The sequence below is a fragment of the Hordeum vulgare genome, chromosome 4H (genome assembly GCF_904849725.1).
Source record: "Hordeum vulgare subsp. vulgare chromosome 4H, MorexV3_pseudomolecules_assembly, whole genome shotgun sequence".
Taxonomy (NCBI): domain Eukaryota; kingdom Viridiplantae; phylum Streptophyta; class Magnoliopsida; order Poales; family Poaceae; genus Hordeum; species Hordeum vulgare.
Window position 1 is genome coordinate 402,235,338 of NC_058521.1, and position 24,852 is coordinate 402,260,189.

A 24,852-nucleotide genomic window follows, 5' to 3' on the forward strand; every position below is an offset into this window, starting at 1 on the left:
ATGCCAAAGCATCCACGAAGAACAATCTCTAGGGGTACCAAGTACCCAAGGGTAATAAGCTTCTCAACTTCTCACTTCCACGTATCATCGTGGAGAACTCATACCGATGCAACTAATGCAATGGCAAGAACACACGAAGTGGTCAAGTCCCTCACACTCAAATCCCTCCACAACAACAAAACCTATGGAGAAATATGAGAGGAAGAACAAGGAGCTCACAAAGAACTCCAAGATCAAGATCCAAGGGGTTCCCCTCACATAGAGGAGAAAGTGATTGGTGGAGATGTGGATCCACATCTCCTCTCTCTTTTCCCTCAAAAACTAGCAAGAATCATTGGAGGGATTGAGAGTTACCTAGCTCTAAGAAGGTCAACAATTGGGGAAGAACACGAGCTCAACGGATGGATTTTTGTCCAAAGGGTAAGAAGACCCCCTTTATATAGTGGGGGAAAGAATCTGACCGTTACCCCCCACTCACACCCCGAGCAGAGCGGTACTACCACTGCTAAGAGCGGTACTACCGCACGGTAGACTCACCAACCATGGTAGTAAAAAAATACTACCGTGACTACCACCGTTGAGGTTGTAGATGCGATGAAAGCCCGAAGGAGCGGTACTACCGCCAGAGAGCGGTAGTAAAAAAACTACTACCGCTCCACGAGCGGTACTACCGCTGTGCCTGCGGTACTACCATTGGTCACTGAAACTGCCATAACTTTCGCATACGAGCTTCGAATCGAGCAAACTCAAGCTTGTTGGATTCAGGACGACAAGAGCCGACAAAAACTTCCAACATAGAAAACATCATAGAATATGCATATGGACTCCATTTTGATGAACTCAAGCTTGTCATGAAGATGACCATAAGCTCGAAAACTCACAAAGAGAAACACCAAACAAGAACCAAGAAATATTATGCAAGGATGCAAATGGTTTGATCTCTCAACGAAAGATACGAATAAGCTACTCACTTGAGATCCCCCCTTGAGAGTACGACAATCTATCCTAAAATAAAGAAACCTATCAAGGGAAAACCTCTACCTTGCACCTACTCCTCTTGAGCTAGATGACGATGATCTTGCCTTCCTCAAGATGGACCACCTCTCTTGATTGCGTTGGTTTGATGAAGACATGTTGATAGCCCCATACTCACTATGGGTGAGCCACTCTTCAGCACATCTTCGCAAGTCCATTACCACCATAATGGACGGCAAGCTTCAAGCATGATATCCTCATGATGCTCCACTTGAACTTGCACACCGCAATCTTGATGATGATCACCGCATGATGTCATCCTTCATAGGTTGAATGAGATCTCCCTCTTGACGCAAACCCATGGAAACACACCTAACCCCACATCACATAGAACTCTCAGTAAGACCATGGGTTAGTACACAAAAGCGTTATGGACAATGCTTACCATACCATGGGATCACTTTATACCTCTCGGTACATCTTGTACACTTTGTGTGTTGATCATCTTGATTTACCCTCTATTTAGTCCTCATCAACCTTGTGTCTTTATGACCAATCTTGGGATAATACTTTGAATACCACCTTGGCCATCATATAAACTCCTTGAAACCAACAGATGGACTTCAAGAAGTACCTATGGACAAATCCCTCGAATATAACTTAAGGCAACCATTAGTCCAAAGGGATTGTCATCAATTAACAAAACCACATATGGAGAAATTGTTGGGGAACGTTGCATGGGAAACAAAAAAATTCCTACGCACACAAAGACCTCTCATGGTGATGATCATCTACGAGAGGGAGATCGGATCCACATACCCTTGTAGATTGCTAAGCGGAAGCATTAATAAACGCGGTTGATGTAGTGGTACGTCTTCACGATTCGTCCCACGAACCGTCCCACGATCCGTCCCACGAATCGTCTCGTGATCCATCCCGATCAAGTGCCGAACGGACAACACCTCTGCGTTCTGCACACGTACAGCTCGATGATGATCTCCGCCTTGTTGATCCAGCAAGAGAGACGGGGATGTAGATGAGTTACTCGGAAGCGCGACGGTGCTCCGGTGGTGGTGGTGATCTATTCCTGCAGGGCTCCGCCCGAGCTCCGCAGAAAACCGATCTAGAGGAAGAAACTACGAAGTAGAGGAGAGGCCAGCACGTGGCAAAGTTGTCTCTCAAAAAACCCTAAAACCTCTAGTATATATAGGAGGAGGGGATGGGCTAGCCTTTAGGCTCAAGGGAGCCTCTAGGGCGTCGTCCTAAGTGGAGGAGGGAGGAGTCCTCCTCCAATCCCACTTGGATTAGGACTCCTTCCTTAATTTCCCACCTCTTTTGGATTTTTCACTTTTTCCTCATGGGCTTTCCTTGGATGACTTTGTCAGCCAATTATGACTTATTACACATCCAATAAACCCACTTGGACCCTTGGGGCGTGGTGGGCCCACCTAGTGGGCCCTCGGAACCCATTCGTCACTCCCGGTACACTGCCGGCAATGCCTGAAAACCTTCCGGAATCCAAACACTAACTTCCTATATATCAATCTTCGTTTCCGGACCATTACGGAACTCCTCGTGATGTCCGGGATCTCATCCGAGACTCCGAGAAAAACTTCGGTCACTAACACATATAAGTCAACTATACCGAAACGTCACCGAACCTTAAGTGTGCAGACCCTACGGGTTCGAGAACTATGCAGACATGACCTGAGACACTCTTCGGTCAATAACCAATAGCGGGACCTAGATGTCCATATTGGCTCCTACATATTCTACGAAGATCTCTATCGGTTGAACCTCTATGTCAAGGATTCATATAATCTCGTATACTATTCCCTTTGTCCTTCGGTATGTTACTTGCTCGAGATTCGATCGTCCGTATCACCATACCTAGTTCAATCTCGTTACTGGCAAGTCTCTTTACTCGTTCCGTAATACAAGATCACGTAACTAACTCCTTAGTCACATTGCTTGTAAGGCTTGTTGTGATGTCGTATTACCCAGTGGTCCCCGAGATACCTCTCCGTCACACGGAGTGACAAATCCGAGTCTTGATCCATGCCAACCCAACAGACACCTTTGGAGATACCCGTAGAGCACCTTTATAGTCACCCAGTTACGCTGCGATGTTTGATAACCCACAAAGTATTCCTCCGGTGTCCGGGAGTTGCATGATCTCATGGTCATAGGAACAAATACATTGACATGTAGAAAACAATAACAATAAACTGACACGATCATATGCTACGTTTATAGTTTGGGTCTTGTACATCACATCATTCTCCCAATGATGTGATCCCGTTATCAAGTGACAACACTTGCCTATGGCCAAGAAACCTTTACCATCGCTGATCAACGAGCTAGTCAACTAGAGGCTCACAAGGGACAATGTGTTGTCTGTGTATCCACACATGTATTTGAGTTTCCAATCAATACAATTCTAGCATGGATAATAAACGATTATTATGAACAAAGAAATATAAAAATAACCAATTTATCATTGCCTCTAGGGCATATTTCCTACAGTCTCCCACTTGCACTAGAGTCAATAATCTTGTTCACGTTACTATGTGATTGTAATGAATCTAACACCCATACAGTTCTGGGGTTCGATCATGTCTTGCTTGTGATAGAGGTTTTTAGTCAATGGGTCTGAACCTTTCAGATACGTGTGTGCTTTAGAAATCTCTATGTTATCCTGTAGATGCTGCTACTACGTGCCATTTGGAACTATTCCAAATGACTGCTCTACTATACGAATCCGGTTTGCTACCGAGAGTTATTCGGATTAGTGCAAAGCTTGCATCGACGCAACCCTTTACGGCGAACTCTTTAATCACCTCCATAATCGAGAAAAATTCCTTAGTCCACTAGTTACTAAGGATAACTTTGACTGTTGTTCAGCGATTCAAACTTGGATCACTCTTTGTACCCCTTGACAGACTCATGGCAAGGCACACATCAGGTGCGGTACACAACATGGCCTACTTTAGAGCCTATGGCTAAGGCATAGGGGACGACCTTCGTCCTTTCTCTTTCTTCTTCCGTGGTCGGTCTTTGAGTCTTACTCAAATTCACACCTTACGACACAGCCAAGAACTCCTTCTTTGCTGATTTTGAACTCCTTCAAAAACTTGTCAAGGCATGCATCTCATTGAAAGTTCTATTTAGAGTTTTGATCTATCTCTATAGATCTTGATGCTCAATGTTCAAGTAGCTCTATCCAGGTTTTCCTTTGAAAAACTCATTTCAAACAACCCTTTATGTTTTCCAGAAATTCTACATTACTTCCGATCAACAATATGTCAACCACATATACTTATCAGAAATTCTATAGTGCTCCCACTCACTTCTTTGGAAATACTAGTTTCTCATAAACCTTGTATAAACCCAAAAGTTTTGATCATCTCATCAAAGCGTATATTCCAACTCCGAGATGCTTGCACCAGTCTATAGAAGGATTGCTGGAGCTTGCATACTTGTTAACATCCTTAGGATTGATAAAACCTTCTAGTTGTATCACATACAACCTTTCCTCAAGGAAACCGTCGAGGAAACAATGTTTTGACATCCTATGTGCAATATTTCATAAATAATGAAGCAACTGCTAACATAATTCCAACAGACTTTTAGCATCGCTACGAATTAGAAAGTCTCATCGTAGTCAACTCTTTGAACTTGTGGGAAACATCTTTGCGATAAGTCGAGCTTTTCTTAATGGTGACCTTTCACCATCATGGTTTGCCTTCCTTTCAAAGATCCATATGTACTTAATAGTCTTACGACCATCAAGTAGTTCTTCCAAAGTCTATACTTTGTTTTTATACACGGATCCTCTCTCGGATTTCATGGCCTCCAGCCATTTGTCAGAATCCGGGCCCACCATCGCTTCTCCATAGCTCGTAGGTTCATTGTTGTTCAACAACATGACCTCCAAGATAGGGTTACCATACTACTGTGTAGCAGTACACGACCTTGTCGACCTACGAGGTTTGTAGTAACTTGATCCGAAGCTTAATGATCACTATCATCAATTTCTGCTTCAATTGGCATAGGCGCCACAGGAACAACTTCCTACGCCCTGCTACACACTAGTTGAAGTGATGGTTGAGTAACCTGATCAAGTTCCACCACCCTCCCACTCAATTCTTTTGAGAGAAACCATTCCTCGAGAAAGGACCCGTTTCTAGAAACAAACACTTTGCTTCCCGATCTGAGACAGGAGTTGTACCCAACTGTTTTGGATATCCTATGAAGATTCATTTATCCGTTGTGGGTTCGAGCTTATGAGACTGAAACTTTTTCACATAAGCGTCGTAGCCCCAAAATTTCAAGAAACGACAGCTTAGGTTTCTCCAAACCATAGTTCATATGGTGTCATCTCAACAGAATTACGTGGTTCCCTATTTAAAGTGAATGCGGTTGTCTCTAATGCCTAACCCAAAACGATAGTTGTATTTCGATAAGAGACATCATAGTATGCGCTATATCCAATAGGGCGCGGCTATGAAGTTCGGACACACCATCACACTATGGTGTTCTAGGTGGCATGAATTGTGAAACAATTTCCACATTGTCTTAACTGTGTACCAAAACTCGCAACTCAGATATGATCATATCGTAGATAGTTTATCCTCTTGTCACGACGATCCTCACTCTGAAATAGCTTTGAACTTTTCAATATTTCAGACTTGTGATTCATCAAGTAAATACTCCTGTATCTACTCAAATCTTCAGTGAAGTAAGAACATAATGATATCCAATGCGTGCCTCAACACTCATTGGACTACACACATCAACTAATGTATTACTTCCAACAAGTTACTTTCCTTTTCCATCTCACTGGAAAATGAGGTCTTCAGTCATCTTGCCCATGTGGTATGATTTGCATGTCTCAAGTGATTCAAAATCAAGTGAGTCCAAACAATCCATCTGCATGGAGTTTCTTCATGCGTTTATACCAATAGGCATGGTTTGCATGTCCCAAATGTTTCAAAAACGAGTGAGTACCAAGATCCATCCGCATGGAGCTTCTTCATCCATTTTATACCAACATGACTCAAGCGGTAGTGCCACAAGTAAGTGATACTATCATTACTACATTGTATCTTTTGGCATCAATATTATGAACATGTGTATCACTATAATCGAGATTCGTAAACCATTAAAGGTATTTATTCAAGCAAATAGAATAACCATTATTCTCTTTAAATGAATAATCGGATTGCAATATACACAATCTAATCATGTTCATGCTCAATGCAAACACCAAATAACAATTCTTTAGGTTTAACACTAACCCCGATGGTAGAGGGAGTGTGCGAAGGTTGATCACATCAACCTTGGAAACACTTCCAACACATATCGTCACCTCGCCTTTAACTAGTCTCCGTTTATTCCGTAGCTTTTATTTCGAGTTACTAACACTTAGCAACTGAACCAGTATCTAATACCCTCGTCCTACTAGGAGTACTAGTAAAGTACACATCAATAACATGTATATCTAATATACTTTTGTCGACTTCGCCAACCTTCTCATCTACCAAGTATCTAGGGTAGTTCCGCCTGAGTGACCGTTCTCCTCATAACAGAAGCACTTAGTCTTGGGTCTGGGTTCAACCTTGGGTTTCTTCACTAGAGCAGCAATTGGTTTGCCGTTTCATGAAGTATCCCTTCTATCCCTTGCCCTTCTTGAAACTAGTGGTTTTACTAACCATCAACAATTGATGCCTACTTGATTTCTACTTTCGAGTGTCAAACATTGCGAATCTCTCAAGGATCATCATATCTATCCTTGATGTGTTATAGTTCATCACGAAGCTCTAGTAGCTTGGTGGCAGTGACCTTGGAGAACCATCACTATCTCATCTAGAAGATTAACTCCCACTTGATTCAAGCGACTGTTGCACTCAGACAATCTGAGCACATGCTCAACGATTGAGCTTTTCTCCTTTACTTTGTATACAAAGAATCTTGTCGGAGGTCTCATACCTCTCAACAAGGGCACACGCATGAAATCCCAATTTCATCTCTTAGAACATCTCATATGTTCCGTGACGTTCAAAACGTCTTCGGCGCCTTACTTCTAAGCCGTTTAAGCATTACACACTGAACTATCATGTAGTCATAAAGAACATGCATGTCAAATGTTCGCAACATCTACATGCGACACTCTAGGTTTAGCACACTGAGCGGTGCATTAAGGAAATAAGCCTTCTGTGCAGCAATGAGGACAATCCTCATTTTACGGACTCAGTCCGCAAAATTGCTATTATCATCTTTCAACTAAATTTTCTCTAGGAACATATAAAAATAGTAGAGCTACAGCGCAAGCTACAACATAATTTGCAAAGACCTTTTTTACTATGTTCATTATAATTGAGTTTAGCTAATCATATTACTAATAACTCCCACTCAAAATAGACATCCCTCTAGTCATTTGAGTGGAGCATGATCCAAATCCACTAACTCAAGAACGATCATCACGTGAGTTGAGTATAGTTTCAATGGTGAGCATCTCCATGTTGATCATATCAACTATATGATTCATGCTCGACCTTTTGGTCTCTTGTGTTCTGAGGCCATGTCTGTACATGCTAGGCTCGTCAAGTTTAGCCCGAGTGTTTCGCGTGTGCAACTGTTTTGCACCCGTTGTATATGAACGTTGAGTCTATCACACCCGATCATCACGTGGTGTCTCGAAACGACGAACTGTCGCAACGGTGCACATTCGGGGAGAACACAATTTTATCTTGAAATTTTCGTGAGGGATCACCTTATAATGTTACCGTCATTCTAAGCAAAATAAGGTGCATAAACAGGATTAACATCACATGCAATTCATAAGTGACATGATATGGCCATGATCTTGTGCTTCTTGATCTCCATCACCAAAGCACCGACATTATCTTCATCGTCACCGGCGCCACACCATGATCTCCATCATTGTACCGCCATCGAGGTTGTCATGCTATCTATGCTATTACTACTAAAGCTACAACCTAGCAATATAGTAAACGCCTCTGCAAGCACAAACGTTAGTTTAAAGACAACCCTATGGCTCTTGCCGGTTGCCGTAGCATCGACGTGCAATTCAATATTTAACTATTACACATGATCATCTCATACATCCAATATATCACATCATGCCTTTGGCCATATCACATCACATGCATACCCTGCAAAAACAAGTTAGACGTCCTCTAATTTGTTGTTGCATGTTTTACGTGGCTGTTATGGGTATCTAGTATGATCGTATCTAACGTACGCAAAGCCACAACAATGATATGCAAATTGATATTTAACCTTTCTCCAAGGACCGCCTCGGTCAAATCTGATTCAACTAAAGTTCAAGAAACAGACACCCGCCAGTCATCTTTATGCAACAAGTTGCATGTTAGTCGATGAAACCGGTCTCTCGTAAGCGTACGAGTAAGGTTGGTCCGGGCCGCTTCAATCCAACAATACCGCCGAATTGATAAAAGACTAAGGAGGGCAGAAAATCGAACATCAACGGCCAAAAAACTTTTGTGTTCTACTCGAGATTACATCTACGCATGAACCTAGCTCATGATGCCACTCTTGGGGAACGTTGCATGGGAAACAAAAAAATTCCTACGCACACGAAGACCTATCATGGTGATGATCATCTACGAGAGGGAGATCGGATCCACATACCCCTGTAGATCGCTAAGCGGAAGCGTTAATAAACACGGTTGATGTAGTGGTACGTCTTCACGATTCGTCCCACAAACCGTCCCACGAACCGTCTCGTGATCCGTCCTGATCAAGTGCCGAACATACGACACCTCTGCGTTCCGCACACGTACAACTCGATGATGATCTCTGCCTTGTTGATCTAGCAAGAGAGACGGGGATGTAGATGAGTTCCCCGACAGCGTGACGGTTCTCCGGTGGTGGTCGTGATCTATTCGTGCAGGGCTTCGCCCGAGCTCTGGAGAAAACCGATCTAGAGGAAGAACTATGAAGTAGAGGAGAGGGCAGCACGTGGCAAAGTTGTGTCTCAAAAACCCTAAAACCTCTAGTATATATAGGAGGAGGGGAGGGGCTAGACTTGAGGCTCAAGGGAGCCTCTAGGGCGTCGGCCGAAGTGGAGGAGGGAGGAGTCCTCCTCCAATCCCACTTGGATTATGACTCCTTCCTTAATTTCCCACCTCTTTTGGATTTTCCACTTTTTCCTCATGGGATTTACTTGGATGACTTTGTTAGCCCATTATGCCTTATTACGCATCCAATAAACCCACATGGACCCCTTGGGGCATGGTGGGCCCACCCAGTGGGCCCCGGGAACCCACTCCTCACTCCCGGTACACTGCCGGCAATGCCCGAAAACTTTCCAGAATTCAAACACCAACTTCCTATATATCAATCTTCGTTTCCGGACCATTCCGGAACCCCTCATGACGTCCGGGATCTCATCCGAGACTCCGAGCAAAACTTCGGTCACTAACACATATAATTTAACTATACCGAAACGTCACCGAACCTTAAGTGTGCAGACCCTGTGGGTTCGAGAACTATGCAGACAGGACCTGAGACACTCTTTGGTCAATAACCAACAGCGGGACCTGGATGTCCATATTGGCTCCTACATATTCTACGAAGATCTCTATCGGTTGAACCTCTATGTCAAGGATTCATATAATCATGTATACTATTCCCTTTGTCCTTCGGTATGTTACTTGCCCGAGATTCGATTGTCAGTATCGCCATACCTAGTTCAATATCGTTACTGGAAAGTCTCTTTAATCGTTCCGTAATACAAGATCCTGTAACTAAATCCTTAGTCACATTGCTTGCAAGGCTTGTTGTGATGTTGTATTACCGAGTGGGCCCCGAGATACCTCTCCGTCACACGGAGTGACAAATCCCAGTCTTGATCCATGCCAACCCAGCAGACACCTTTGGAGATACCTGTAGAGCACCTTTATAGTCACCCAACTACGTTGAGACGTTTGATAACCCACAAGGTATTCCTCCGGCGTCCGGGAGTTGCATGATCTCATGGTCATAGGAACAGATACATTGACATGCAGAAAACAATAACAATAAACTGACACGGTCATATGTTACGTTTATAATTTGGGTCTTCTCCATCACATCATTCTCCCAATGATGTGATCCCGTTATCAAGTGACAACACTTGCCTATTACTAGGAAACCTTGACCATCTTTGATCAATGAGCTAGTCAACTAGAGGCTCACTAGGGACAATGTGTTGTCTATGTATCGACACATGTATTTGAGTTTCCAATCAATACAATTCTAGCATGGATAACAAACGATTATTATGAACAAGGAAATATAATAATAACCAATTCATTATTGCCTCTAGGGTATATTTCCAACAGAAATATGCTCTAACAATCTATAATCCAACATTTTGCACCCAAGATTTTGAAATAACTCACATTGGGTTTCTTGTAAGTGAGGAGTTCATACGAAGTCTTCTTGAGGAATTTGTGAAGATATACTCTATTGATTTGGCAAGTAGTGTTGATGGCCTCATGCCATAAGCGATGGTGTGTCTTCTATTCTTCAAGCATGGTGCGAGCCATCTCAACGAGAGTCCTGTTCTTGTGCTCCATGATGCCATGATGTTGAGGAGTATATGGTTCAGATAGCTCATGAGTAATACCAACTTCATCAAGATAGTCATCGAGACTAGTGTCCTTGAACTCGGTCCCATTATCACTCCTCATGTTCTTGATAGTGACGCCAAAATTCGTTGTGCCCTTGAAGAAAATCGTCTGAAGACTTCATGCACTTCAATTTTGTACGAGATAATATGCACCCAAGTGTAACAAGAAAAATCATCAACAATGACAAAGCCATATAATGATGCAACATTTGTTAGTGTGTCATAATGAGTGGGACCAAATAGGTATGTAAGTGCATCTAGGGCCCCGTAGTGATTTTGGTGTATTGAAGACTTATAGCTTAACCATATCATTTTGTTTCTTAGTGGCAATATTAGCAAGTTTGGCGTAACTAAGATTCTCATAACCACCAGGCTCATCCTCACTTGAGTCAGAAGCGGATGCATGTTTGAGTACCTTGGCACCTTTTACCATGAAGCAATGGGAGGGAGCAAAGTTGTAAGTGCATCTAGTGCCCCTTAGTGATTTTGGTGGTTTGAAGACTTATAGGTTAAGTATATAATGTGATCATGAGTGTACACAGGATCTATAAGTCGCTGAGTAGTTTGAAATATTCGATGAATATCGACCCCTAAAAATGTATATCTTCGGCTGAAGAAATTGGTCCTCTGCTGAAGACTTTGATCGCAAAGAAATTTCGATGAAATTGATATTCCTCATGAAGATATTGAAGATGACGAATTTGGTGTGTCGAGAAGAAAATCAATCCGAAGACTTTGAAGCATGCAGATTTTATTCTTTCTGTTTCATTTTCTTCACTCTTGAGTCATAGGAACACCGTACTGTTAAAGGGGGTCGAGGTAACACTTCGGAATGAATTTCCTAAGGATGCTCAACCCAATCCTAATCCTACCAAAAGCCTCAAGTGAGGAATATGAGAGACATGAGGACTCTCACAGTTGAGGGTCTCGACCGTTGCCGCAGTTCACGCCACATCACCGATCTTATCCACACCAACGGTCATATTATTTAAGGGCATTAATGTCAAATCATGTCGGGATGCTCCCAAGCTATAAATAGCCTCCCCCACAACCATTAGCTGGTTGGCGGCCCCATGAGAAACTGACACTTGTCATTTAGAGCAACCCAAATTCCTCAGAGTCTTTGAGAGTAAATCATTAGTGAGGAAATACCCCAAACACGAAACCACAAACCAAAAACCAAGTGGTTGAGCATCACTGAAGAATTTGTTCCTGTGTGGAATTGAAGCCTTTTACCTTTGAGGACTGTGCATCCTCCACATGGTTAGGCGTCATGGTCTAGAGCAATCCAGCAGTCAATTGTGGATCGCCGGGTGACCAAGTTTATGATGGTTTGGAAGTCTGCCCTGAAGACTTACCACGAGTGTTGGGCAAGGACTGTGTGTCCTTAGCTCAAGGAGAATATGGTAGGGATTGTGTGTCCCGGGACTGTGTGTCTTTTGGTTTCAGTACCAAGCCGCTCCAAACCAGACGTACAACTGTCACAACAGTTAGAACTGGGTCATCAACCAATGTCTTCACCGTGATATAGGTTCTATTTCTTCAACTCTTTCAATTCCTCAATATTGTATGTTGAAGAGTTTCACTGCCTCTGTTTGAATAATTTGCTGAAGACTTTCTCTAAATTTCCTCAACCTCAAATTCTTCACGCGAGTTAATCATCACCTACTTACTTTGTGCCTACGTACTATGCAAACTGTTTTTCATATTCCTCATCTTGAAAACTACTGTAGTGATACTTTGCACCCCTGATCCTTTGCTGTTCCGCTGTGAGTTAATCATGAGTGAGGAATTTCCTCAATAGGAATTTCCTTAGTGATGAAATTCTAAAAATCTCCTATTCACCCCCTCTAGTCGATATAACGCACTTTAAATTGGTATCAGAGCAAGGTACTCCCTTGTTCTGTGTGATTTTGGTTTAACCACGTGGTGATTTAGTTATCTCGACTGCAGGCATGATCAAGGTTACTGCAAGATGTCCTACTTCCAAAGGAAAGGACTTTCCCTTCTGGAAGACCAAGATGCAGATGCATCTACAAGCTATTGACAATGATCTCTGGTATATTATGGAACATGGTGTTCCTCTCATCATCACTACTGTCTCTGCCGCTGATGTCAAGAAGTTTAAGCAACTTGACTCTCAAGCGAAGAATATCATTTGTGGCCATGTGAGCAAAGGTCAGTATGGCAGAGTGAGTGCTTTGGTCTTAGCAAAACTAATCCGGGAAAGGATGTCCAAAGTCAATGAAGGAGTATCAACTCAGCGTGACTCTCGTGTCGATGTTCTCCGCAATCGCTTCAAGAGGCTTGGCAATGAAAGCTTCCAAGATACCTTTGATCGCCTCACTCACATATCAAATGAACTGCAAGCACTGGAATCTCGAGATATTACTGAAAGTTGTGAAGAAACTGCTAAGATCTTTGGATTCTTCATTTGATACTTTGGTTCTGATGATTCAAGAAAGACCAGACTACAAGATGCTTGATCCTGCTGATATACTCGAAAGACTCAATACTCATGAATTCCAACAAGAAGAAAAGAGATATCTATATGGACCAAGCTATTCTAAACCTCGTGCACTGAAGGCCAAAGCAATTTCCTCATCTGAAGAAGAATACTCGGATTGTAGCATTGGTGATCCTGTAGAACTTGGACAGGAGCTTGTAATGCTCGTGAGGAAATTCCAGAAGTTTACAAGACATGTCCAGTTTGGTAAATCTTCAAGAAGAGATATGAGGAAATCAGAATCTTCATCTCAGGACTACAAGAAAAGAACCTGCCACAAATGCAAGAAATCAGGTCACTATATTGCCGATTGTCCTAGTTGGGTAAAGGAATCAAAGAAGAAGAGATACAAGGATGAAAGTTCTGATGACTCAAAGAAAAAGAAGAAATCTTCAAAATCCTCATCCTCAAAGTCCTCATCGCACAAGAAGACAAGTTTCAGAAAGGCTCGGACACTTATTGGCAAGGAAATGGATTCTGAGGCAGAAACCGAGGAATGTGATGAAGAGGAGGGTTCTGAAGAAGACTCGGAATCTGGACAGGCTAGTCTTGCACTAGCAACCACATTTGTGAGAAAATCAATCTTCAACCTTGAAGAAAATGACAACGCCATCCACATTGATGACTATGCTCATGACTTCGCTCCAACCTATTGCTTCATGGCAAAAGGTTCAAAGGTACCGAATGATGTTTCCTCCTCTAATACAAGTGACTGTGAACCTGATGATTATAAAAACCCAGTTACAGTAAACTTGCTATCATTGCAACTAAACAAAAAACTGCCCTTGAAAAGCTTCCGAAACTGCTAGACAGAAGCGATGACCTGTTGAATGATGAAATGAATCTTACCCAAATCCTCACTGAAGATATGAAAAGTCTTCAGTCCAGATTTGATAATCTTCAAGATCGTCATGGCACACTCCTCGCTGATCATGAGAAACTTTCCTATGAATTCCTTCAAAGGAAACTTGATCTTGAGAAGCCGAGGATGTCTCATGATGATCTTCGAATGGAAAATGATTCATTACTCGCTCAATAGATCAGTGCCGCTCAGGTTGAATTCATCCCTCCATGTCTTAAATGCATCGAGCGTGAAACTGCCAATTCTTCACCAGAATCATCAAATGCTTCTATTGCTACAAATTCTTCAACTGCTCATGTGGTATCAAATTCCTCACTTGAGGAAACCACAAATGTTACTGATGAAAATGCAAGACTGAAGGAATTGTATGTGACAGTCATGTACAAAAGTCTCAAAGGGCACCAAACCCTTTGCGATGTGCTCAAAAAGCAGATTTTGAACAGGAACCCAAGGAAAGAAGGAATTGCCTTTAAGAAAATTGAATGCTGATGGATCATACTGGAAACCTGAGCAGTCTCCCAAAACCTCATGGGTTGCTACTAAAGGGCCTCCTGTTGTTCCATCCAATCTAACATGCTTTGCATGTGAATTATCCTATTCCTCAAATGAGTCATTTGACTCCAACTATAAACTGTTCACAAATCAATCTGGTGAAGTATTTGCTCGATATGTTGGAACTAACTGCATGAATGGACCATCCGTGGGGAAAATCTGGGTCCCCAAAAGTTGCCTTGAAAATCTTCACGTGAATGTCCTCATGACACCACCTATGAAGAATCTGAACCCAGATCAAATTCCTCAGGACGACCAAAGTCTTGAAGAGGATAAAAATCCTCAACTGGTAAAACTATGTTCTTACCCGTGCTAATGCTACTGATATGCAGGAAAATTACAAGGGATATGAATATGAGCATTACTCCTCAAATCATTATGTTCATAAATCATCAAAGAACTTCTGTGCCTATTCATTTGAGTACTCTAACCCCCCTACTGTGAAGAGAAGTGCATTAGCTTCAATATCCCCTTTGTCATATGGTGCTCGCAGGATGATGAATTCTTTACCACCCCTTCAGATGTGGGTGGTGAAGAAATTGAACTAATCACTTCTGCAGGACAGGTCTCCAAATGAAAATCATCATTTGAAGAATTTGCTGGATACCTGAGGAAAATGCTTGATAGGACACAAGCTAAAATTGATGAAATGAAAAACAATTCACACATCCTCAAAATTACTATTTATGATGAAATTCCTATCTGATGAAATTGATATCATATTCTTCAAGTCTGAAGCATATGAGATGGTAAGCTGTACTAATTCATCTGCAGGATGACAAACCCAAGAGTACTGAGTGGGTTCTTGATAGTGGTTGCACACACCACATGACTGATGACAAAAGCTTGCCGATGAATATGCCACTGACTCCATCACCCCTGAAGCAAATCACTTCTGCTGACAAAGGTAAAAGCAAGGTATTGGGACTTGGCAAAGTGGCTATTTCCAAGGATAGGGACATGGACAAAGTGATGCTTGTTGAATCCCTTGGTTTTTACCTCATGTCAGTCAAAATGCTTTGTGATCTTGATATGGTTGTTATCTTTGGAAAATATAGATGTGTTGTCATCATGGAATCTGACAGATCCAAAGTCTTTGAAGGTGTTAAAAGAGGGGATTTGTACATTGTTGATTTCTCTACAGGTCCCCAACGAGCCACATGCTTACTAGCAAAAACCTCAGAAGGGTGGCTATGGCATCGAAGACTTGGTCATGCAGGCATGAGGAATTTGCACACGCTGGAAAAGAAGAAGCATGTCATTGGCATCGAATCAGTCAAATTCTTCAAGGACCACCTCTGCGGTGCTTGTGAGTCTGGAAAAATGACCAGATCCAAACACCCCTCGAAGTCTATCATGACCACTACTCGTCCATTTGAATTGCTTCACATGGATCTATTTGGACCTACTCATTATGCCAATCTAACAAATGCAACATATTTATACAGCTTTGTGATAGTTGATGATTATTCCAAATACACTTGGGTGCACATCATTGTGTATAAAACAGAAGTGCAGGAAATCTTCAAACGATTTTCCTCAAGGGCCTCGATGAACTTCGGCGTCAAGATCAAACACATTAGGAGTGATAATGGGACAGAATTCAAAAACACTGGTGTTGATGCTTATCTTGATGAACTTGTTATTACTCACGAATTGTCTACTCCTTATACTCCTCAACAGAATGGCGTCGTCGAAAGAAAGAACATGACTCTGGTTGAAATGGCACAGACCATGCTTGAGGAATATCATACTCCTCGTTGTTTCTGGCCTGAAGCAATCAACACTGTTTGCCATATCATCAACATCGTATATCTTCACAAATTCCTCAAGTAAACCTCATATGAACTCCTCACTCACAAGAAACCCGATGTAAGTTATTTCAAAGTCTTCGGTGCAAAATGCTGGATTAGAGATCCTCACCATAGCTTAAAGTTTGCACCTAAGGCACATGAGGGTTTTATGCTTGGTTACGGAAAGGACTCGCACACCTACAGAGTCTTCAACACCTATCACAACAAGGTTGTTGAAACTGTAGATGTGCGGTTCGATGAAACTAATGGCTCGCAAAGAGAGAAATTGCCTCCTGATCCAGATAAATTGTATCCTGAGGAAGCAATCAAGCACAATGCTACTGAAGACATTGTTCCTACTGAGGAAATTGCTGAAGAAATCACTCCCAATACTGATGAAAATCAAGAAGATGCTCCTGAGGAAATTGCTCGAGAACAAATTCCTCAGCCCAGACGAAATACTCAACCAGCTCATCCGAGGATTGCAAATGAAGTAGAACTTGACAAAATCCTCGATGACATCAATGCGCCAGGTCCTCTCACTCGCTCAAAAGCTTCACACTTAGTTAACTTTTGTGGGCATTCCTCTTTTGTGTCTATCATAGAACCTTCAAAATTTGCCGAGGCTTTCATGGAACCTGAGTGGATTAAAGCCATGCAATATGAACTTCTTCTATTCAAGCTAAATGATGTGTGGGAGCTCGTTAAACGACCAGAACCTGGCAAGCACAATATCATCGGCACCAAGTGGATTTTTCGAAACAATCAAGATGAGGATGGTCAAGTGGTGAGGAATAAGGCACGACTTGTAGCCCAAGGCTGCACACAGGTTGAAGGAATTGATTTTGATGAAACTTTTGCACCTGTTGCTAGACTTGAAGCTATTCGAATACTACTTGCTTATGCTAATCATCATAACATTACCTTATATCAAATGGATGTGAAAAGTGCATTCCTCAATGGTAATCTTGAGGAAGAAGTATATGTTGCTCAGCCCCCAGGTTTTGAGGATCCGAAGAATCCAGACAAAGTCTTCAGACTCAAAAAGGCGCTCTATGGTATCAAGCAAGCCCCTCGGGCGTGGTACGATACATTGAAGGAATTCCTCATGAAGAAAGGCTTCAAACCTCGTTCACTTGATCCAATTCTTTTCATAAAATCCTATGACAATGAACTATTTGTGTGCCAAATATATGCCGATGACATCATATTTGGCTGTACTAACAAACATTACAGTGATGAATTTGCATACATGATGAGTGAAGAATATCAGATGTCTATGTTGAGGGAACTGAAATTCTTCTTAGGTCTTCAAATTCGTCAACAACGCAATGGCATCTTCATATCACAGGAGAAATACTTCAAGGACGTTCTGAGGAAATTCGACATGCATGAATGCAAAGGTGCCAAGACTCCCATGCCTACCAACGACCACCTCTGCACTGACGAAAATGGTAAAGAATTCGATCAACAAGTATATTTCTCAATGATTGGCTCTTTAATGTATTTATATGCATCTAGGCCAGATATAATGCTTAGTGTTTTCATGTGTGCATGTTTTCAAGCAAAACCAAAGGAATCACACATAAGGCTGTGAAGCATATTATTCGATACTTAGCTCACACACCAACACTAGGATTATGGTACCCCAAGGGCTCAAATCTTCATCTTGTGGGATATTCTGATTCTGACTATGCTCGTGACCGTGTGGATCGCAAGTCAACTTCTGGCACTTGTCATTTCCTTGGAAGATCATTAGTCTGTTGGTCCTCAAAGAAGCATAACTGCGTTTCTCTCTCTACTGCCGAAGCTGAGTACATTGGTGCTGGATCATGGTGTGCTCAATTGCTATGGATGAAGCAAACCCTCAAGGACTATGACATCAACATGAAGAATTTGCCTCTCTACCGCGACAATGAGAGTGCAATCAAGATCGCATACAACCCAGTACAACACTCGAAGACTAAGCACATCCAGATTCGTCATCATTTTCTTCGGGACCATGTCCTCAAGGGCAATATCATCATCGACCATGTGAAGACTGACAATCAACTAGCTGATATCTTCACTAAGCCCGTGGATGAGAAAAGGTTTTGTAAGTTGCGGTGTGAGCTAAATATCTTAGAATCTTAAAATGTTTTGTAAAAACATGCACACATCCTAACAGTTATGCAACATTGATGACTTAGATGTGCAACACACGAAGAATCGATTGTCTTCAACCAATGAAGAATATCACTCTTAATGTGAGGAAATTAATGAAGAATTTGGTTCTCAGGGCCCACCACAATTGTACGCGGCGCCTGGAATCATCATTCTTATACGGTGGGTCACGCCACCACCCAACTTTGAAATTCCTCAAGTTGATTTTCTTCAAGTTGTTTTTCTTCAAAGTTGAAATTCATCAACCTCACGCTTTGACACAAAATCCTCAAGTTTGTCAAAATCTTCCAAACACTTGATGATTTTCATTTGCCTAGATATATATATATATATATAGACTGTGATTTCAAAGTCCTCAACAACATTCACTTATAGCTATTTCTTCAATTTGATATTTCATCTAAGTGAATGTGATTGGACCCTTCTCCCCTCTATGCTATTCCCACCTAGTCTATTCAATTCTTCATATGCGTTCTACTTGAAACTTTGTTCAAAATCCTCACTATGTCCTTGTGAGCTGATGATTTTGCAACGAAATCCTCAAATCTTCAAAAATGATTTTTATATTGTTACACAGTAACTGAACCCCACTTCCCACGATCAGATAAGAACGATCTCCACCGCTTTAAACTCTGGCTACACGTGTCGTGCGGACACGAATAGGCAAGGGCAGTTCGGTCCGAAAGTATCGGCCGGACAGTTTTCACCTGAGCTATAAATACGCCCTTACCCCTTTTGTCCAAACTCTTCGTTCTCTCTCGACCTTCTCTCGGCCACAAGCAAAACCTAGCGCCACCGCTAGAAATCTCGTCACCGGCGAGGAACAGCTTCACTGCCTCGACCTCTCCGTCGTCGAGCTCACGCCGGAAGTGGAACATCTTTATCCTCCGCCGCCGTAGCCGTCTTTCTGCCGCCAAGTTAGGGTGTACTGGACTCGAACCGAAGAGGATCTACTGTTGTTGTCTTTGTTCTTCGTGCTTGCCATATAGGGTAAATAAAATCCTATTTTTACTGTCTCTTTCGATCTACTATTTCACCTTAGATTCGAGAAATCTGTTTTTCCTCAGTATCTATCAGCCTCACACACTCTATTCCTCAAACACTTGATGAATTTCACTAAGCCACTAAAATTCTTCACCCGATTCCTCAATTATGCAAATTTTTGAATCTGTACAACTTTGGAACCCAAGATCAGAGTGCTTAGACAAATTCCTCAACCCACTCGTTAAATTCCTCAACTTTTAATTTTTTTTTTCAATTTCTTCAAATTTGAGAACGCATATGACCTCTCCAAATTCCTCGCACCTATATTCTATTCACAGGTACAAAATGTGAGCTGATGAATCTCTAGGTTCTCATCAACTTAACTTATTTGCAGCATTCCTCGAAGAAACTTTGCCAGTTTCATCAGAATCCTCAAGAGTGCAAATTCCTCAGCAAAAGCCTCAGCTGAAGAAAATGGAAGATGACAGAAAGCAAAAGGGTGGCAAGAAACTCGAACAAAGCACTGCAATTGATATCCCTGAGGATATATACCTGACTATTGCATGCGAGATGAGCAAGAACCAATGGCAAAAAGGAAAATCAGGCTTCAAAAGATAGAACGCACGTGGGCTAAGGAGTGGAAGGAATATCGCTTCATCACTCCAAAGTATGCGAAGAAACTCGCTCTCAAGCCACCTGGAAAAAGGCCTCCTCTCGAGGATCATAAGGTTGCACATCCTTCAAGCATCAAAACTATTGATGACTATCCTGAGGAGAAAGACAAACACTTTTCTAAGCTTCAGAAGAAAGCAAAAGCTCAAGTGAGGAAATTCAATGAGGAATCTTCTGCTGCCACTGCAGCCACCTCTTCTGCTGCTGAAGCTTCTGGCATAGCTATTCCTCAAGTGAAGTCTGTGCCACAGAAACCAAAGGCTTCAAAGCCTAAAGAGCAATTTCTTCAAAAGGCAGCGCCTGCGCCAAAACCGTCAACAGATACACAGGCTTCAAAGCGTGAACACAAGCAGATTGTCAAGGAACAGCCTGCTCACTCTAGCTCCTTTGTACCATCTGCCATGAGCTCAGAGACAAAGTCTTCACCAACACCATTGAAGACTAAAATGACTCTGGAAGAGGCATCAGACCCAACCCAAGCAAAGTCATCAAAGTCCCTTCTGCATCAGAACGAAGTGATGAATTTGATGATGAAACTCTTCAAGCCATCATCAGAAACAAGCAGGAACGCGTCGCACAAGCTTCAGGTAGCGCTATTCCTCTTGCCATGGACCCAAAGGTCATGTTGGACTACATCAATGTCTAGTATGATGACCCTAACACACCCATTGATGACTTGAAGCTTCCCCATGGTATCAGCCATACGGGGGCCACATTCATCAATGAGGCCAAATGGAAGGAGTTGCAAGCCAAGCAAGCAAAGGCTGCAAAGCTGAAGAAGGAGAAATTCCTCACGCGGAATCTCCTCAACCTATCGCGTGACGATCTTGTGTAGACCCAGGCTGAACTGAAGACTTTGATCGACAAGTATACTAAACTATCTGATCGTCAAAGTCTCAAGTCCAATTTCATCAAGTTTGCAACCAATGTAGTTGATCAATACAACAAGAAGGCTGCCCCTCGAGCAAAACCAAAGCATCCCGAGCCCAGCTATTATGTTCAGCTCACTGAGGAAGATGAAGACGAAGAACCCCCTGCCGAGGAAATGCCTCAAGAAAGCCGTGCTGATGAACCGGTGATTGAGGAAATATCTAAGGACATTCCAGCTGATGAATCTGTGCCAGCTGATGAATCTGCTCCAGCTGAAGAAAAAGCTTCAGCTAAGGAAACTGCTAGGACTGATACTGCACCAGCTCCTGAAGAGAAAATTCCTTCACCTTAATCCTCAAAGGTGAAGAAAATAGTTCCGTCTGCATCAGACGTGAAGAAAACCAAGGCTGCTGAGAAAGAAGCTAAGAAAAGAAAAGCTTCTTTAACCCCAGAATCATCAGAGGCCAAGCGCCTCAAAACACTTGATGAAACTGCTCCACTGGATGCTGTGCCTCTAAAGATAGCTCCATCATATACTATGGTCCCCTTTGGAATTGACTATATCATTTCCGAAGAAGATGAGGAGATTCCGATTGATGAGCAAATGAAAGACGCTGATTCTGACGAAACCATGGATGAGGAAATTCAAATTGACGATATTCCGCAGTCCTTCATTCCTCACAAGACGCCTGAAGAACCTGCTCAAGGATCAACTGCAACAGCTAAAGACTTTGCCTCCGCCACTACGTAAATTCCTCAAGCTGAGGAACATCCTCAACCCGAGGAAAAGCATCAACCGGAGCAAAACCCTCAACCTGAGGAAAATCCTCAACCAGAGGAAAATCCTCATCCTGAAGAAAACCTCAACCTGAGGAACATGCTGAAGAAAATGCTCCTGCACCCAATACTGAAACTGCTATTGTTGTGGTCAACACTGAAACAACAATGATCGTATCTCCTCAACAAAAGCAGCATAACCTTCAGCAGTGCAGAATCAACCTTTTTCAAAAAGGACAAAGTTTCAGAAGGAAGCGTTCTATGAAGAACGGATGTATTTCATTGGCTACAATCCTTATGACAAGCTTCACATCAGGCACATGAAGTGTTGGACAAGGACTCAGCTCAACTACTATGCATATGTGCTCTGTGGAAGAAACAAAATACTTCAGCACAAGCATATTCCTCATGTTGAGTTGGAAGAAATTCCTTGCTTCACCCCAGTCCTCAACGTTCTTCATGAAGCCGGACTGCTGCCTCTTTGCACTGATATCTGTGATTGGAACAGTGATACCATTCTTCAATTTTATGCAACTTTGCACATCTCTGGAGACCCGAAGGATATCAACACTTGGGTGCTGGACTGGATGACACATCACACACATTACAAAGCCCCTTCTACTGAGCTGCTGCGAGTTCTTCCGGTTTCAATTCCCTCAGAACATGCTGTGATGATGTATGATGAACGGGAGTTCCCAACAAAGTGATGGAAGTCCTCATGAAGTTTTTGGCCAAAGATCAACCTCCAAGAATGACTTTTCTGGTTCAAGATTTGAAGTATGAACTCAAGACTGTATACAGGATTCTGTGCAGTGTCATCACTCCAATCAAGGGACATGATGATGAAGAAGATGTTGTAGGCATCATGAAGAAAATCCTCTTCAACATCATCCATGGAATCCCAATAAACCTTCACGACTTCTTCCTGAGGACTCTGGCTGACAATGTTATGTCACCCTTCGACCTGAAGATTTATGCTCCATGGATCATGAGATTCATCAGACGCAGGGCAGGCATCAACTATCATGCTGATTTCAACAATCACATTGGATATATGCCTCCTATCGGAGTCAATAAGAAGACTTTTGAGCCCGTTGAAGGAAAAGGAAAATTTGTCGTCGATGAAGGTAGTCGGCCCCTTGATGGCCAGTTCTGTGAACCAGATGCATATTCTTCATGGGATGGTACTGAAGCTGAGGAGCCGCCTAGCCCAGTTGCCCCAAGGGTGATGACTAACAGAGAACTACTCCCCAGTCTTCATTAGAAGGTCAATCGCAACCAGAAATGGGTCAAACGTCAATTTAGCACCATTGTGAAAACCCTCAATGAGACTCAGAATGCAGTGAAGAAAAATCACTACTATCTTCATGAGGTTTTTGATCGCACCTCGGCCACTTTGGCTCATCCGAAGACTCAAGAAGAACTTGATGAATTGGAATTTACTCAGGACTTCGACCGGTCGTGGCCTCCCAAGAGGAAATTCAAGCCAATCCTAGTTCCAGACCTTGAGGACAACTCCTTTTCTTCATTCCGCACTACAGAATCTGACGAAGAATAAAAGACACTGCCACTAGCCCAAGGAGGAAGCCTGCCGCCAAGAATCCTCACGCGTCTTCTTCATCAACCAAGAAGTGAAAGTCTTCAAGGGGCGTTAGTCCTCGGCTTTGTCCCTTTTCGTCACTTGATGACAAAGGGGGAGAAATCTAAGAGTTAGTCTTCACGGGGGATATATTTTGGGGCTTATGTACTTTATTAAGTTACAAACTCTTGGTTCTTCTAAAGTGTTTTATGTAATGAGTTGTAACTTAAGCTCGATAGTACTCTGACGCTTTTGAACGTTTTTCTTCACATGCTTATTCCTCAAAATATTAATGCACGCATGTTGAAATTCATCAGATACCATTTCTCATCATGCATTCTCAAATTCTTCATATTATATGTCATATGTATGCATGATTTACAAGACTCAGGGGGAGATCTCCATGATATAAATCATCAATGTGCCTTTGCCGTGAAAAGCAAAATCCTCAAGATATGCACATCTTCAGGGGGAGTGTCTATGTATCTTGATTTCAAATTCCTCAAATGAGTATTTACACTTCATATTTTTATCCCCGTTGAAGACTTAACCTAATTGTCATCAACCACCAAAAAGGGGGAGATTGTAAGTGCATCTAGTGCCCCTTAGTGATTTTGGTGGTTTGAAGACTTATAGGTTAAGTATCTAATGTGTTCGTGAGTGTACACATGATCTATAAGTCGTTGAGGAGTTTGAAATATTCGATGAATATCGACCACTAAAAATGTATATCTTCGGCTGAAGAAATTGGTCTTCTGCTGAAGACTTTGATCGCAAAGAAATTGCGATGAAATTGATATTCCTCATGAAGATATTGAAGATGAGGAATTCGGTGTGTCCTGAAGAAAATCAATCCGAAGACTTTGAAGCGTGAAGATTTTATTCTTTCTGTTTCATTTTCTTCACTCTTGAGTCATAGGAACACCGTACTATTAAAGGGGGCCGAGGTAACTCTTCGGAATGAATTTCCTCATGATGCTCAACCCAATCCTAATCCTACCAAAAGCCTCAAGTGAGGAATAGGAGAGACATGAGGACTCTCACAGTTGAGGGTTCCGACCATTTCCGCAATTCGCGCCACATCACCGATCTTATCTAGACGAATGGTCATATTATTTAAGGGCATTAATGTCAAATCATGTTGGGATCATCCGGGGCTATAAATAGCCGCCCCCCACAACCATTAGCTGGTTGGGTGCTCCATGAGAAACTGACACTTGTCATTTAGAGAAACCCGAATTCCCCAGAGTCTTCGAGAGTAAATCATCAGTGAGGAAATACCCCAAACACCAAACCACAAACCAAAAACCAAGTGATTGAGCATCACTGAAGAAGTTGTTCCTGTGTGGAACTGAAGCCTTTTACCTTTGAGGATTGTGCATCCTCCAGACGGTTAGGCGTCATGGTCTAGAGCAATCCAGCAGTCAATTGTGGATCGCCGGGTGACCAAGTATGTGA